Source organism: Diorhabda sublineata, chromosome X, assembly GCF_026230105.1.
Source record: "Diorhabda sublineata isolate icDioSubl1.1 chromosome X, icDioSubl1.1, whole genome shotgun sequence".
NCBI lineage: Eukaryota > Metazoa > Arthropoda > Insecta > Coleoptera > Chrysomelidae > Diorhabda > Diorhabda sublineata.
In genome coordinates this window covers 37,872,738-37,887,451 of record NC_079485.1, presented here as the reverse complement: position 1 = coordinate 37,887,451, position 14,714 = coordinate 37,872,738, and the positions used below count along the sequence as shown (strand labels likewise).

At 31.4% G+C, this 14,714-nt stretch overlaps 1 protein-coding gene across 4 annotated transcripts in view; it reads left to right on the top strand.

Annotated features, from left to right (window-relative positions):
* The window catches only part of LOC130451864 (plexin-A4), a 262,174-nt gene that overhangs the window by 140,744 nt on the left and 106,716 nt on the right, over positions 1 to 14,714 (top strand). The gene's annotated exons all lie outside the window — the stretch shown is intronic.

Below are 14,714 nucleotides of genomic sequence, written 5' to 3'. Positions count from 1 at the left end.
GCTAGTACCATAACGAATTTAGCCCGAGTATAAAGTATAAAAGTTTTGTGTGATTATATTCAGACTGTTACATAGTTTCACATGGGAGAACAGTATACAGTTTTTTTCTATTAAAATTTACCTACTCCAGGAACTTGTATCGACTCGTTTGTGGTAGTACCTTCAAAGAAATAGCGTTGCCAAGTTGTGAATTAAATCTCCGAAATCAATCACAATTCATTAGAAATTTTTGTAGTGTGTAGTTTTTGATTATTTAGAATATTTAGAAGTAGTAGATATCTGTAAAAAATTGAAAAAAAGTACTAGTCCTTATTTCTAATGTTAACCATTATTTTCTGCTAATACGCGGTTATTACTATCGGGAATGTATCAGTAAAAAAGCAGATACCAGAAAATTTTATTATAGAGTTCCATAATAGTTTCTATTCACCTGAAGTTGACCAGTTAAAAACCATAGTTACTACTTATTTGACCTCTACGTAAACATGATTACAACCTTTGAGGTTTGAATTCATCTTAGGAAATGAAAAAAGTCGTAGGTAGATATAGTCAGAATTTTCCAGCCAGGAACATTTTTGCGATGAAAGATGTCGGGGATATCGTAAAAACACGATCAAAATTGTCATCTTCTCCGCCCATTTCTAACTTTATTCACCTGTCACATCTAACTTCCGGCTTATTTCTAAATTTAGTAAAACAAATCCTGTATATCACTTTTCGCACTTGTTATTGGTTGAGGTTCAGACCTTTTGCGCAAATCTTGCGCATTTTTAAATCATCGTATAACATAATTATCTGACAAAGCACGAATGGTTAAGTGCTGATCAGATCTAATGAGCTCGCACAAACGTTTCACATTTCTGTTGGTACGGAAACTCCTCGTGGATCATCTTCTACTAACGCCCCTCTTTGAACCACAAACACGTATGGTTTTGGCGTACACCTCCGAATAATTTCACTAAAGTTTCACTAAAAATTGAATTACTACACGTTGCGTATACTATGAGCCACTTATTTCACGACACTACTTCTTTGAAAAAATACGTACCCAAACAAGCTATTGCCTTCAGGCTGATTTCGCTACATTTATATTTTCATGTGTTTATAGATGTCGCTATAACAAATCAATCAAGATGACGTCAAGCTGTTTTCACTGTTCTATGTATCAGGTGTCACAGGATTAGGTTAGAATTTTATTGAATCATTTAAGTTGCATTAATTATATCTGTACCGAGAATAAAATTCATTTTGCTTCTTCTACTTTGTAAAAATTATTATTCCTAAATATTTGAATGTACAAATTGTTGTATTATGTAACTGAAAAAATGGAATTCTATAGGCTCCACTTTCAGCATAATCACTTTTCATTTTCTACGTACTCTTGTAATTTTTTCTTAATAAGTGCTATTTAAAGACAGCTTGGTACATATGACTAATTTTTAATTTTTTATCAAATTGTTTATTTTGGTTCTAAAACTCACGCAATAATACCGTTTATCACCTTTAATGTACCTCAGATAAATCATTTAAGTGTTTGATGATGACATTTATTAGGAATTTATTTTAGTTATTCCGCCATAATCATTTTTCTCATATATTATGTCAACTAGTAATCTCAGAATTGCCGAATTTGGGAACATTTATTATAATCAATTATTGAATATTTAAAACATAGAATATATACTTACTACCTTAGCTGATATTCAAATTTGGTCCTTGAAACTTCAAATTATTAACCGATAATAAAGACGGTTAATTTAACTAGTGAGAACTCCAAATTCAGTTTGTGAAACAAAAATAGATCTTATATTGATATTAACATGATTGAGGTACATAAAATTAAAAGTTACTGAATATTCTAGAAAAACATTAAATATGTCATCATTGCAAATATAAAATCTAATTATCCATTTAAGTTTTTTAAATTAAGATGATGCTGGGAGTATATTGGCGTTTTGTGATAATAATCGCTCTATCCTATTTGGTGTTGATATTTAGTCACCATTCCCCTTCATCAACAGGTTTGTCGAGCAGTATCTGCAAATCTTCCAGGCAGTCTGTAAATCTGATTTTATTTATCACTTCCCTGTTCACTTTCGAGCTACCGTTCAATGCTTTATCAAAAATAAAATCAGGAGAGAGCATAAATAGTAGCGGCGAAGGGTATGACATATCCTAGGATCGGCTCTCCTAGAACCATTTGCATGTCAAATGATACTATTGTTGAAATATAGGTGAAGTAATTAATGTTTTATAAGCATCAAGGGAGCAATTATGAAAATTTTACAATCTTACCGGAGGATAGTTTTATTTTTAGAGATAAATTTAAAATTGAGAACAAAACTGATCTATTGGTTGCTTAGCATTATTTTTAATGGTTACCGGTTTTTTCCATAATCACTTTCACTCTCTATTCAAATAACAGTTAAAAAAACCATTTGTCGCAACATTTTATAGGTGATCTATACATTTTCCCATTTACAAAGTCAGTGGTTTGTAAAAAATTATTTCCAATATCTTCAAGATTCTAGTTATCCGAGAGAGGTGGAGGGAAAGAGAGAGTTGCTAGCGAGGGTCAAGTGTTTTTATTAAGCTAGGAATTCTCTAATGGTGGATTAGGTTCATTGTAGATAGTCCTGATATAGAATCCTTTTCTTCTGTAAGGCTTGGGTTGGGATGTTTTTAATGGGGTTGTTTCGCGTGTGTCGTCTGCGTGTGGGATCTCATATGGTGTTATTTTGACTCGCTTAAAAAACTATATTAAGTAGAGAAAGGAAACGGTACAGTTGCATCTGCATTATTTCCGTACTAAGTATAGGGACACCACAGAAATCCTGCAACATCGATTTAGTTTTGCTACTGTTAGTCTTATATATTCTCGTCCTCATAATCATAATATGGTAAGCCTGAGTTCGCCAGTTTTATTGTCTATTATTAGTATAAAATTTTTCGTGTTTCCAACCCATTCTTCAAACATCGTTGACTTTTATAAAACTCTCTCATTGTTACCTAAAGATATATGATATATCGTCTACAAAAATTTGTCCTTATATGCCTTGAATAGTATTGGACTGCGTACTAATGTGTTATTGTGTTAAATCTATACGTACTTAGTGTTCATTTAAAAAAATATATATTTTTTAATGAATCGTCTGTAACAATTTGTGCTACTTTTATATTATCCTTGTTCGCTTTAAAATTTTATGTTATTTATACAGGTTTGTTTCTTCTAAACAATTTTTTTATAGAATAGTAAATTAGAAATACCTCGGTGCATATATTTCCTAATTTGGCAAACTAATTCGTTTAAATAAGTAAGCAAATGACTGGTATTCGAAAGAAATAATTTTCAAAAACTTTTTTCTCAGAGTCATAGAACAGATTATTCTTATTAGAATTGGTCGAAATTAAAATCGTTCTGACAACAAACAAAAAATAATATATGCAATATTATTTAGTAATATTAATTGTATTAGCAAACTAATACGTGTTTCTTGTGGTTATACTTCAAGGTGTGTTGATGCTTATTACTTTTTATGTGAAGGTTTTGTATGGACATTGATCGAGTTGTTGACGAAAGTAAATATAGATAGGATTCGTTTCCTATATTGAATCGTTGAAATATGAATAAACAATTCTTCGAATATAAGTTTATTGCAGATTTTAATCATATGTGAACTAAACAATAAATTCTTCCACCATACCATTCAAATTTGAGAGGATTTTATGTGAATCATTTTTAAAGTAAGGACTTATTGCGCATCGTGTTAGCGCATCATTTCAAGTGGCGTCGGTTCAAGGTTGGTCGCTGTTTGTCAGTATCTCGCTACGGCGCCATTACGTTTCACCGACTGCTTCTTGAAGTTTATGTTGAAGGTGTAATGAATGTTGGGAATGTTTATAAATAGTGTAGGCTATTCATTGAAGGAATATATAAATGAAGAACGATCTGGCGGCCTAGTGTCATGAATGAGGATCTGACACAAAAACTTGATGAAAAAATTTTCACACATTCCAACACTAGCAGAGTTTCATCTTTTTCTAAGACTTACTCAAAATTTCTTGGTGGAAAGCGCTTGAAAAATAATGGCAAGAACTATTTTATCATTCAAGCGGCAGACTCCTTTGATGATGTGATCTAAAAGCATTATGCATAATAATTGCATTGTCTACAATTTTATAGCCCCAAAAATCAGTCTGTAACAACTGAAATAATCTGAAAAATTTGGAAATAGCTTGAGATTACAATGACGTCAATTTTATGCTCGACCGTGTAATAACTTATGTCTCTTACATGTTTCTTCAAAATACAAAAACCGTTTTGTGTTTCCGCCATTATTCGCAGAAGAGAGTGAGAAATTAGAAAGAAAAACTCCTGGCATCTGGTGTCAAATTATTACAAACAGAAATATTTGATAGTTTACGCTTAAACTTCCTTCTTTGTCGTGTAAAAGAATAGGATCCGTTCAATCATCTGCCCATTGTTGCGCTGATTGTCCAGTAGTTCCAGGTTTTTGACTCTTGACCTTATTAGCATTTACACGTTTTGCACGAAGTTCTAGATGGTAGATATCTCTCACAATATCCAATATTCTTAATTGTCTTGATGTGTTCGTGTTACGTATTCTGTCGAGAAGTGTGGTTCCTTTTAGTAGTCACGCCAATAACTACATAAACAGGCAATCTTTAGAAGTCCTCAGAAACAGCCCAGAATTTGTTTTTTTTTTATTTTCAAAAGCAGAAACCTTCTGGTGGCGGAGACGGATGTTGAAAAAATAATTATTTTCAATTCCATTTCCATATTTACATTATATATTTATGTTTTACTTGTAAGAATTACATATATTTATTTCTGATTTACGTTGTATTAGAAAAGTCTTCCGTGTTATAGCTTTGGAGCCTTCAAATGGAGTTACCAAATTTCACTCATCAATTTCTTGTTAGTTGTCTCTCGAAGAACATGTTATTTTGTATCATTGGCAATCCATGATTTGCTGGAGTTAGGTTGTTGAGGACAAAACAGGAATTTTTTGTATTATTGTATAATTTTGGTGATGATCTAGGTATATTCGGTGATGCCTTGAAACCGTTTCGTTGGATTAATTTTTATTTCGATTGCGGGACCAGACAATTGCATGTAGGAAATATATCTCGGAAATATGGTGTTAAAATTATTCCGGTGGACAAGGAAGTTAGTCTTTTGTTGTGGTACTTGGTGTGTCTCCTTCACAGTCATGTTGATCCGTTTACTTTTCTTTTTCATAGTTTTTTGTATTTCATTTTGTGCATTGATTTTGGTGTTATTACCAAAAAGCTGTTTATTTGTCTTTCAAAACACATAGAAACATGGAGACTTTTAATTTGTTGCATGTGGTATACAGAAGTGCTTTAATCAATCTCTCACTAATTTAGTAGACTTCTAGCTTCTGTGGTATATAATTACTGAAAAAGTTTAATGAAATATCGAAATTATAACTGTTTCCGAGAGGGAGAAAAAGCTTTATGGACGCTGGTATATTTTCTTCTTTTTTTATTTTCTCGCTAGATGAGACCCTCCCCTATACTTATATTAAGAGGCGATTGAGTAATATGTGTAGAAAATAATAGAATTATTAAATTGAGCGCATTGGAATTTTTTTGACATTTCTGAATTGCTTTTTCAATAATAATAAGATTATTCGTCATAGTAGAGTATAATTCGACTTAAAATGAATCATTTGAATACCAGTGATGAATCTATTTCCGGTGCTATTATAAATATGAGAAGACGTTATCAATTATTTATATATACAATAATGATGACACCTTATCATATAATAAATACATAAATTTTCCAAATAAATTTGTGTTATCCATTTTGTTCAAATATTTGGTGTAATGGTGATGGTACTTATTGTATCTTCAAATCAAGAGTTATGCAAAATTCAGTAAACTGGATAGATCCCATTCAATTTTTTTTTGTCCAAATGTCGATAAAACTGACTTTTTTCAACCCATTCGTGAAATAAAAGTTTTTGAAGGCGGCATCAGCGAAATTACCTGTTGTTCCGCTGAAAGCGTTAGTTGAAATAATTGAATATACATGAAACAAGGTAAAAACCCACATTACAGATCATATGTTACCTTTGATGTAAAATATTGAATACCCGTTTTATTGAAATATTTACTTAATATAAGTATTTTTGGTAATTATACACTTTCACGGTCACCTGATTTTTTGGCTCTAGAAAATCGAAAAATGGATGGATTTTAATGATCTTGGTCTCAAAATGTTCCATTTTACGAAAATTAAAAAAAATATATATTTTTTACAGTTTCATGACTTTAAAAATGATTTTCTACATATAATCCTTCGTAACTGTTTCTGACGTCGTGGAATCAAGTTCGTATATTTTTTTTTCCCAATTTACATAAAAAAATGAATATTTGAAAAAAAAAGTTTTTCTACTATTTAAGGTTTAAAACTATTAAAAACCGCAAATACAGCCACTACCCCCGTGTTTTTCATAAATTCGTCGTAAAATGGAACATTTTGAGACCAAAATTATAAGATTTATCAATTTTTCGATTTTTAATGGTCCAAAAACTATTAACATTGAAGAATATAGTACGAAACTATTCAAGAAAATTGATTGTTTTTCATCGATTTCATTTTAAGCTATAAAAACTGAAAAAATTATTCTTTTTGGATTTTTTTTTAATTGTTTATTAATTTATGTAGAATACAAAAAAAAAATATAAGAACTTTATCTGATAATGAGATAATTTTTTGTAAAGGATTATTTTGCAAAACCGTTTTTTTTTTACGATTTAAAACAGTAAAACTATGAGAAATTTTCATTCCAGCTATTTCTACTAATTTTTTTTACAAATCCGCCGTAAAATGGAACATTTTGAGACCAAGATCATTAAAATCCATCCATTTTTCGATTTTCTAGAGCCAAAAAACCAGGTGACCGTGAAAGTGTATAATTACCGTATTTTTATTCGACAATAGGTTAGTACACGAAATTTATCAACTATTTTTGGAGTATTTACAGTAAATGACTATCATTGATGTTCAACATCATCCGTGTTCATATAGTTACTTTTAAAAGCAGAGAACCACTCACAAATCATTCCATATGACTGAAAACTTACAGGCTGTATTTCACGTAACATCTCCTGGGTTTCTTTAATTTGTTTCTCTGAACAAATAATGTATAATTAGCACTAGAAATTCTTTATCTCCATATTTACCCAGCAAAAAAACAGTTTGCTTTATATGAATATTGAAACTAATCTGTATGGTAGATTTAAGGAAAATGTTGATAGATGATAGCAGAAACATTTCGGAATCTAATAATATAATGTGTTTTCAACCTCTGAAAAATTCACTTTACCATCAAACTGCCCTCGTAATATAGAATCTGATATTTTAGTTTATGAATCGAAATTTGAAATAGAACAACTTGAAAATTTAAAGTGTTTAATTAAAATATTTTATTGTTCTTCCTCATTGTTAAGACGCATTTGAAGAAATGTATGTTTTATTTCGAGAAAAAAATATTATCATGACTCATCGGTGTCGTCATGAAACGAATGAAATGAACCTTCCTGTCATATTAAATCCAATAATATAATATACTATTTTTAGCACAGTTTTGAGAAAAAATTCTATTTGCTTCCTTATCCTAATTTTCTTTATAACAATTTTTAGGAGAAATCATAAATATTTTTTCATTTCAATTTTCATTTAAACTGATAACAAGGGTTTTACCTGATTTTTAAGGATTTTCGATGCCGTCGATTGAATGTTTTTTCACAATAAGCTGATATTTTTTCTTTGTAACATATTTTCTTTCTTTGCCTCTTGCCTCTTGTCATTTCCAGTAAAACTCGTTACTGCCTTGAGAAGTATTATTTCCATTTATATTAAAGATGTATTGTTTTCCCAGTTTTCTCTCCTGTTTCTGTTTACAACTGTGGATTTTAGAAAACCGATTATGGATGATTTTTCACCTGGTACGTGATAATTTTCCCTAAATGTGAGTTACGCCTGAACAGATGTCGATACAAAAAGTGATTATAAATTTGAAATATAATGGAATATTGTCAGTATTACCACCTGCATACATCTCCTTTAAGAAACTAATTTCAAGAATGTTGAACACTTCAAAACTGCATAATCAACAAATTTCCGCAACCAGCTTAAATGATTTCAAACAAAAATTTCATTCAACATCTCTACTTGTCACTTAAATATTCTTTAATGTAATTCGCAGCAATTTTCTACAGGATATTATGTTTGAGGCTACAGTTTCATAGAAAATTAAACGCTAATCAAATCTTTGTAATTGTATTACTGCACTATAGTAATTTCATGTTCGTTCATTAAACTTTTACAAATTTAAATAACAAAATGAAGAATTTAAAGTGTATTAGAAGTAGTTTTTAATTAAATTTCCAAGGTCATTTATAACGAGAGAGGTAATTCTCCAAATTTATTACCAGTTGGTGTAATGCTTTGTTGAGACTTATTTCAACAGACTGCAACGTTGCCAAAGTTATCACATTCCTATTTAATCCGGCTGCTAGATAGTATAGTAGGTATATTTATAGCTTGATTCATGAAGATGTTTAACTGCTGTTGGATATTTATCCTTTATTAATAATAACAGCAAATCGGACATAATATAAAATTGAATAGAACATTTCTATTGATTACTGATGTTGTATGTGTTCACTACGTTTTGATTTATCCACCGGGTTCCGTGAATATCCGGCAAAAAATTATACTGTTTAACTAGTAACTTGGAAAAACGCTGTAACTCGTTAATTGATTTAATTTTAATGTATATGTTGCATAAAAAATATTTTCTTCAACAATTGCATGTCCTGTGTAGGAGGAAATATCGAGAAAAATAGAATTTTTTTCCTTCCATATATGGATTATTGGGCAATCAGAAAACATTTGTTTAAAAGCAAAAAAGTTTCTTTAGTGCAGTGTTGATTGACTGTATACTCAACTTGGAAGCTTCCAAGCGATGGTAAAGCCTAATATTTCCCAATTTTGTACGGCCTGAGAAGTCGAATAGATAAGAAATATGCTTCCTTCTTCGTTGATGTCATTTAAGTGTAAATCGCACAATTCACATTTTGGAGCCGAAGATACTGTGAATGCTACCACTAACAAACAATATCCAATGTCCGGTGCATGAATTTCCACCTATCTTTTGCCTTGGATACACATGCCATATTGGCTACTTCATTCTTCATTACCTTCATGAATGCACCCTCCTTCACAAATTATTTTATATTGACCCCTGTCATTACCCTCAACATTCTTTCCAATTTTGAAAATAGCCTACATAGTTGATGCTACTGCTCCGACATTTTCTGAAGGTTAACAAATACAACTCCATCATTTGTATTTGTTATCTTTTGCTCTTCAATTCATTTTTATAAGCGTATAACCCTGATTCTGCTCCACTATACGATGGTGGTATGAGGAAAGAGCCACTTTTCAGAGGTTGACGACATTTTCCTTACAATGATTATATTTGTAGTTTCTACTATGTTTCGTACATATGAATAAGCTATCCGCAAAGTGTGTGTGACGCGTTTGCTTGAAGCTGATTTAAAGTTCTCTCGCACTAAAACAAATGTTTGGATATATTCGGACAGAATCAAAGTGAATGGTTGCTTCTATTGAAACAACGGATTCCAAAGATTTCGACCAATATGATTTAGGGATTTAGCATTTTGGGATTAGAAAGGTGTAATCTTCGTTGATCGTTTAGAGTTTTTGACTGATCAATCACTATTCTGCTGATTTACTGACATGTTCTGATGCCTAATTTAAGAACTCACATGTTGTAGAAAAGTTTTCATTTATCACGAGAATGTGCCTACCCGCTATAGCTCTCTCCGATTACTTTCACTTCCCAAACTTGAAAAAAAAATGACTTGGTTGGTGTAAAGCAATATCAGACAAATGGAGAGATTATTGGAGAAAAATACGCGTATTCTACGGAATTTTCGAAATATTATTTTTCTTATGGTTTGGAACATTTAAAAATTTGGCTAAATCGTAACTATTTCATTGAGAGGCGTTTTTCCGTGAAAACTCTCTCTCGTATAAGTAATGTTATTTATTTTTAAACAAAATTATATGTCTCAGATATACTTCAAAATACTATCATTAAAATGTTGATCTAAGTACTGTAAATTGAAATTAATATGTATATACCAGTAGTAATTAACAGTGATATTAAGTCTCCTAAAATTGAATTTTGGTTTACAATTCAAAAAGATATTTCAAGAAATTTTCACAATTCTCTTATTTATATTGAAGTAGGAGAGTTATGAGAAATGTTTGTAAGAAGGATCTAAGGAATTGCCGAAACTGAATACGTCCCTTTCTTTTGGTAGCAGGTGTAATATTCTTCGTGTAATTTTCCTATAAAAACCAATGTGCGCCGACAGCCCGATAAACTTTACAAACATTGCGCGTCTAAAGAAAGTTCTTTATCCCCCTCTTTAACTTTTTAATAACAAGACCGTACCAAAGGAAATTCGGCAATTGTACACTGAAATTGAAAGACATTTTTAAAATTAATATCTTAATATATACTCAATAGAGATTCCGGTACACACTGTAAATATTTTTAATGATTACTTCCTAGTGAGACATAATTTGAAAGAAAATTTAGTCGAGAATTAGTACAAAATAATTCTAGAAAACATTCCAGCTATCTATCTAATCTTAGAATCTCAGATATTCACGCATATTGAGATTTCCTATAATGCTTCCAAGATTTTCGGGATTATTATTGCGCAATCATATCCAGATGATAACATCATCACCACTACAATTATTGATAGTAGGCACTACACGTATCTCTCACTTTCTTCTGTTTTGACTGGTGCACAATAACAACACATGAGCCGAAAATCAGAAACTTTGATCGGCTGCTTCGAAGGACTTTTTATTGACGAGGCTTTTCATATATATCAAAGGTGACACATGGGACAAGGACGGTTTTCAGTATTAACACAAAATCAAAGCTTATTATTCGCCATGTTAGTTGTATGTGAAAAATAATATTGTCAAGGTAATGTCCATCATTTCGAATGCAGGACTTGAGCCTCTTTCCAGAAACCTCCGGACTAACATCTCTGCAGGGCAGCCATTTCTTGGAAGATTACCCAAGTTTCACAGATTATAATTATAGACGCATCTCTTAACGCCCCAATAAAAAAAGTCACACACTGGTAAGTCGGAAGATCTGAAAGACCAGGAAACATTTCCGAAATGTAAAATAATGTATCCTGGAAATATGCATCTAAGAACTTTAAATATTTACACTGTGTGAACACGTTTTAAGGGGATTCGTCTTATAAGTTTTCAAGTATACAAATGTATCGAGCCGAATTAACAGTAACCTTGCCCCCGTTCTTTAAAAAAAAATAAGGTCCAACGATGTCAACAAAGCCAGAACCATTACGCTTAGAAATTTTTCTAAGTGTAGTGAACGCTGGTGGATAAGATGTGGATGCTCTTGTCTCAGTAACTTAGGTTTGGTTTAGTCAGGGTCCCGTTTGAATGAAAACTGAATTGATATTCCAACTCAAAATCACAAGCAAAGTCTTCGTCCCTTATCCCTTTTAATATTTTCTGATATCGTTACATTAAGTCTCGGGCCAGGATGCTTCTCATTCCGTATGCTTTCAGTCGATCCAAAGATTTGTGTTACGGCGCACGAAACAATCTGTTGTTTCAGTAATAGACTCGCCACATCTATAACGTAGTACCACTGCTCCATTTATTGAGTTAATGAAATGACGTCTCTTTTAGGGCACAATATCACCACCATCACCCACAATCACACACTCAGTATTATTCAAAACCATCCGTCTCCTTTGTGTCACTCTGTAATTATTTTTGTATAACTTTCTATAACTAAAAATAAATTTAAAATGTTCTTTAACGTCTTCAATTCCCAGATTCTATTTCTCCCAATTTTTATTTAGTGGTATCTTGTTCAAAATTTGTTTTAATCGTCATTATTCCAATTTGTTGGAAATGTCTACATTACTTTAGCAAACCAAGTATTGTCTTATATGATCATGATAATCTCTTTTTATTTAATTTTTAGCTTTGTAGCATTTCTAGATTCATTCCACACGTCCATTTCTGTGGTTTTGAACATTTTAATTTTATAATATCAACAAATATGAAAGAAAAAGAAAATTCAACGGTCATGTGCCATGAAGTTCAATCTGGATGTCACGTTCACCATCTTGAATCTCTATTGGTCTTTTCAAGAAAAATATCCGCTGTAGTGTAAACTAATTACATCACTCTAACGAGTTCAACTTATATTCCATTCGATGCCCTTTTATGCCCCCGTGACTTGATTGCACCATTATATTTTTTTCTCCTCATTTTTTGTCAGAATCGTTATTACGATGTCATGAGAGGTAGACCGCCTCCAAAATATCCAATATCGACTTCTCTGTTAATACTTTGATGTCATTCATTATATTATTCCTTTATTGATTCAGATAACAGTGTCTACACGTAAATATAGACAAAAGAAGATAAAGATCATAATTACTACTTATTTAATGATTTTCACTTTAATTAAAATGTATATTCTACTGACACAATCATTATTGAAATTACTATGGATAATAAGTAGAAAACAGCTTTTCGACACGTGGGTAACATAAACACTACAATCATTGAATTTTATAACATTATACGGAAGAGAAGAGTTGGAATTTCTGGAACCATTAGTGCAAAAAAGGCAAAATGTTTTTAAAAAATATAACAGAACCCCATCATGCAAAAAATATTTAGTCGCAAAGCGCCTTTCTTTGATAGCGGCATTTCTCCGAAATATTGTTTTCTTATTATTACAACAATACCAAAATAGTGAGTTGAGCGTTCGGGCGAATCGGGCGGCGTAAAAAGATAATAAATAGGTAATAATAAAGAATAAGCTGCTTGCGGCAAAAACGACAGAATATATTAATCCGACTAGACTAGAAAGTTACCTCAAATCTCGCCTCAATAATCAAATTTCCACTAGGTACGCTAATAGGGCGGCATATTTTGCTCTTGCACCCGGGCGGCGGATACCCTAGGTTCGGCCCTGCTGACTCTAGAGAACTCTGAGTTTGCTCAGGTTAGTTTCCTTCACCATATATTCAAAATCTCAAAAATAGCTTGACCACATCTAAGACACTTTCCGAATGACTCATTTTGTATTAGAAAAACCCACGTTGTCCTAACAATTGTTCAATAATCGGCACATTATCATCACTATCTTCAGAATCACTAGATGGTATAGACAAAATTCAATTTCTACTAGGTCTAAATAATTCCTAGTCAATTTCAATTATCACTCAATTTTAAAAAAATGGCCCAAAATATTTATAGGGACTGAAGGAAATACTAAGTGTGAGATACTTGAACATTATTCGAAACAGTTACAATTTTTTCTAGAATTGACATCAGTATTTGTACAGAACGTAATGTTCTTAAGATAACAAAATATGATTCAAAGTTTGTCAATTGTTTTAAAAATTTGTCTACGTAATCAATTGGACTAATAAGTTATCTTATTCCTATACCCGTGAGATCATTCCTCATACTAGTAGACAGACTTTCAATAAATATCCAATAACAACTTCAAATGTAACTATAGAATTTTCTTCGTTATCCGAGTTTCACGTAAATAATCATTTCCATTTGTACCCGTACCTTTTAATTGTATTTCTGATAGTTAAAAATGATTTAAAGTATTTTTTTAATGACACAGTAAGTAGATAGCTTACAGATTTCAATATTTCAATCGATTGTCTAAAGTTTTACTATAGCTTTCAATAATTCTAGTATAAAATTGTTCCGTTACATATGAATCTTTGTAACATGAAGTATAATTTTTGTCACAATTTTGTCATTTTGATATTTATGAACTCTTATATTACCAATCTGATTAGTAATGTATCAAAATTTATTTGTACAAAAAGATATGGACATTTTAAATATTTTTAACTTCATAGAAAGTATACGAATTATAAATCAATTTCAACCAAACAGCCAGTTCCATCTAAGTATCTTTCTACCAAAAATAAAGTATAGCATGGTGAGTAATAAAATCGCTTTTGATAGTTTTACATAGTTGAAAGGTATGCGGGCAATACTTATATCTAATTTAATAATTTTCTCGCTATTCTATGAATTTCTAATTTTTAATGTTCATTTCTGCATTTGCTTTACGGAAGCGATTTGTTGCAAGAAAAACAAACATATTTTATTTTCCAACATAATCCTATTAACTATACACAATGAGTACAGCGAGTTTCCAAGTTTTTCAAACCGTTAAAAAAAATAATATTTCGCAAATCCCTCAAAATTGCTTTTCATCAAACCGTGGGGGGAGGGAGCAGATTAGGAAATATTGGTAATTCAGTTCGACTAATTTTTCTGCAATAAAAGTGGACGAAAAGTCAAACGCATTGTCCCAATGAAATAAGTCATTTTTCAATAAATACGGTCGGTTTTTCTGAGTTCGGCATTAAAACGTGTCAGCAAATCACCATAATGTTGGACAAGGTGCCACCTTTGGAATTCCAAAGCATACTTAAAATTACCTTATGAGCCTAAAAATGTTTCTGGTGTAACCAAGGATCATCTGCCATGGCATATAGATTTCCAATAA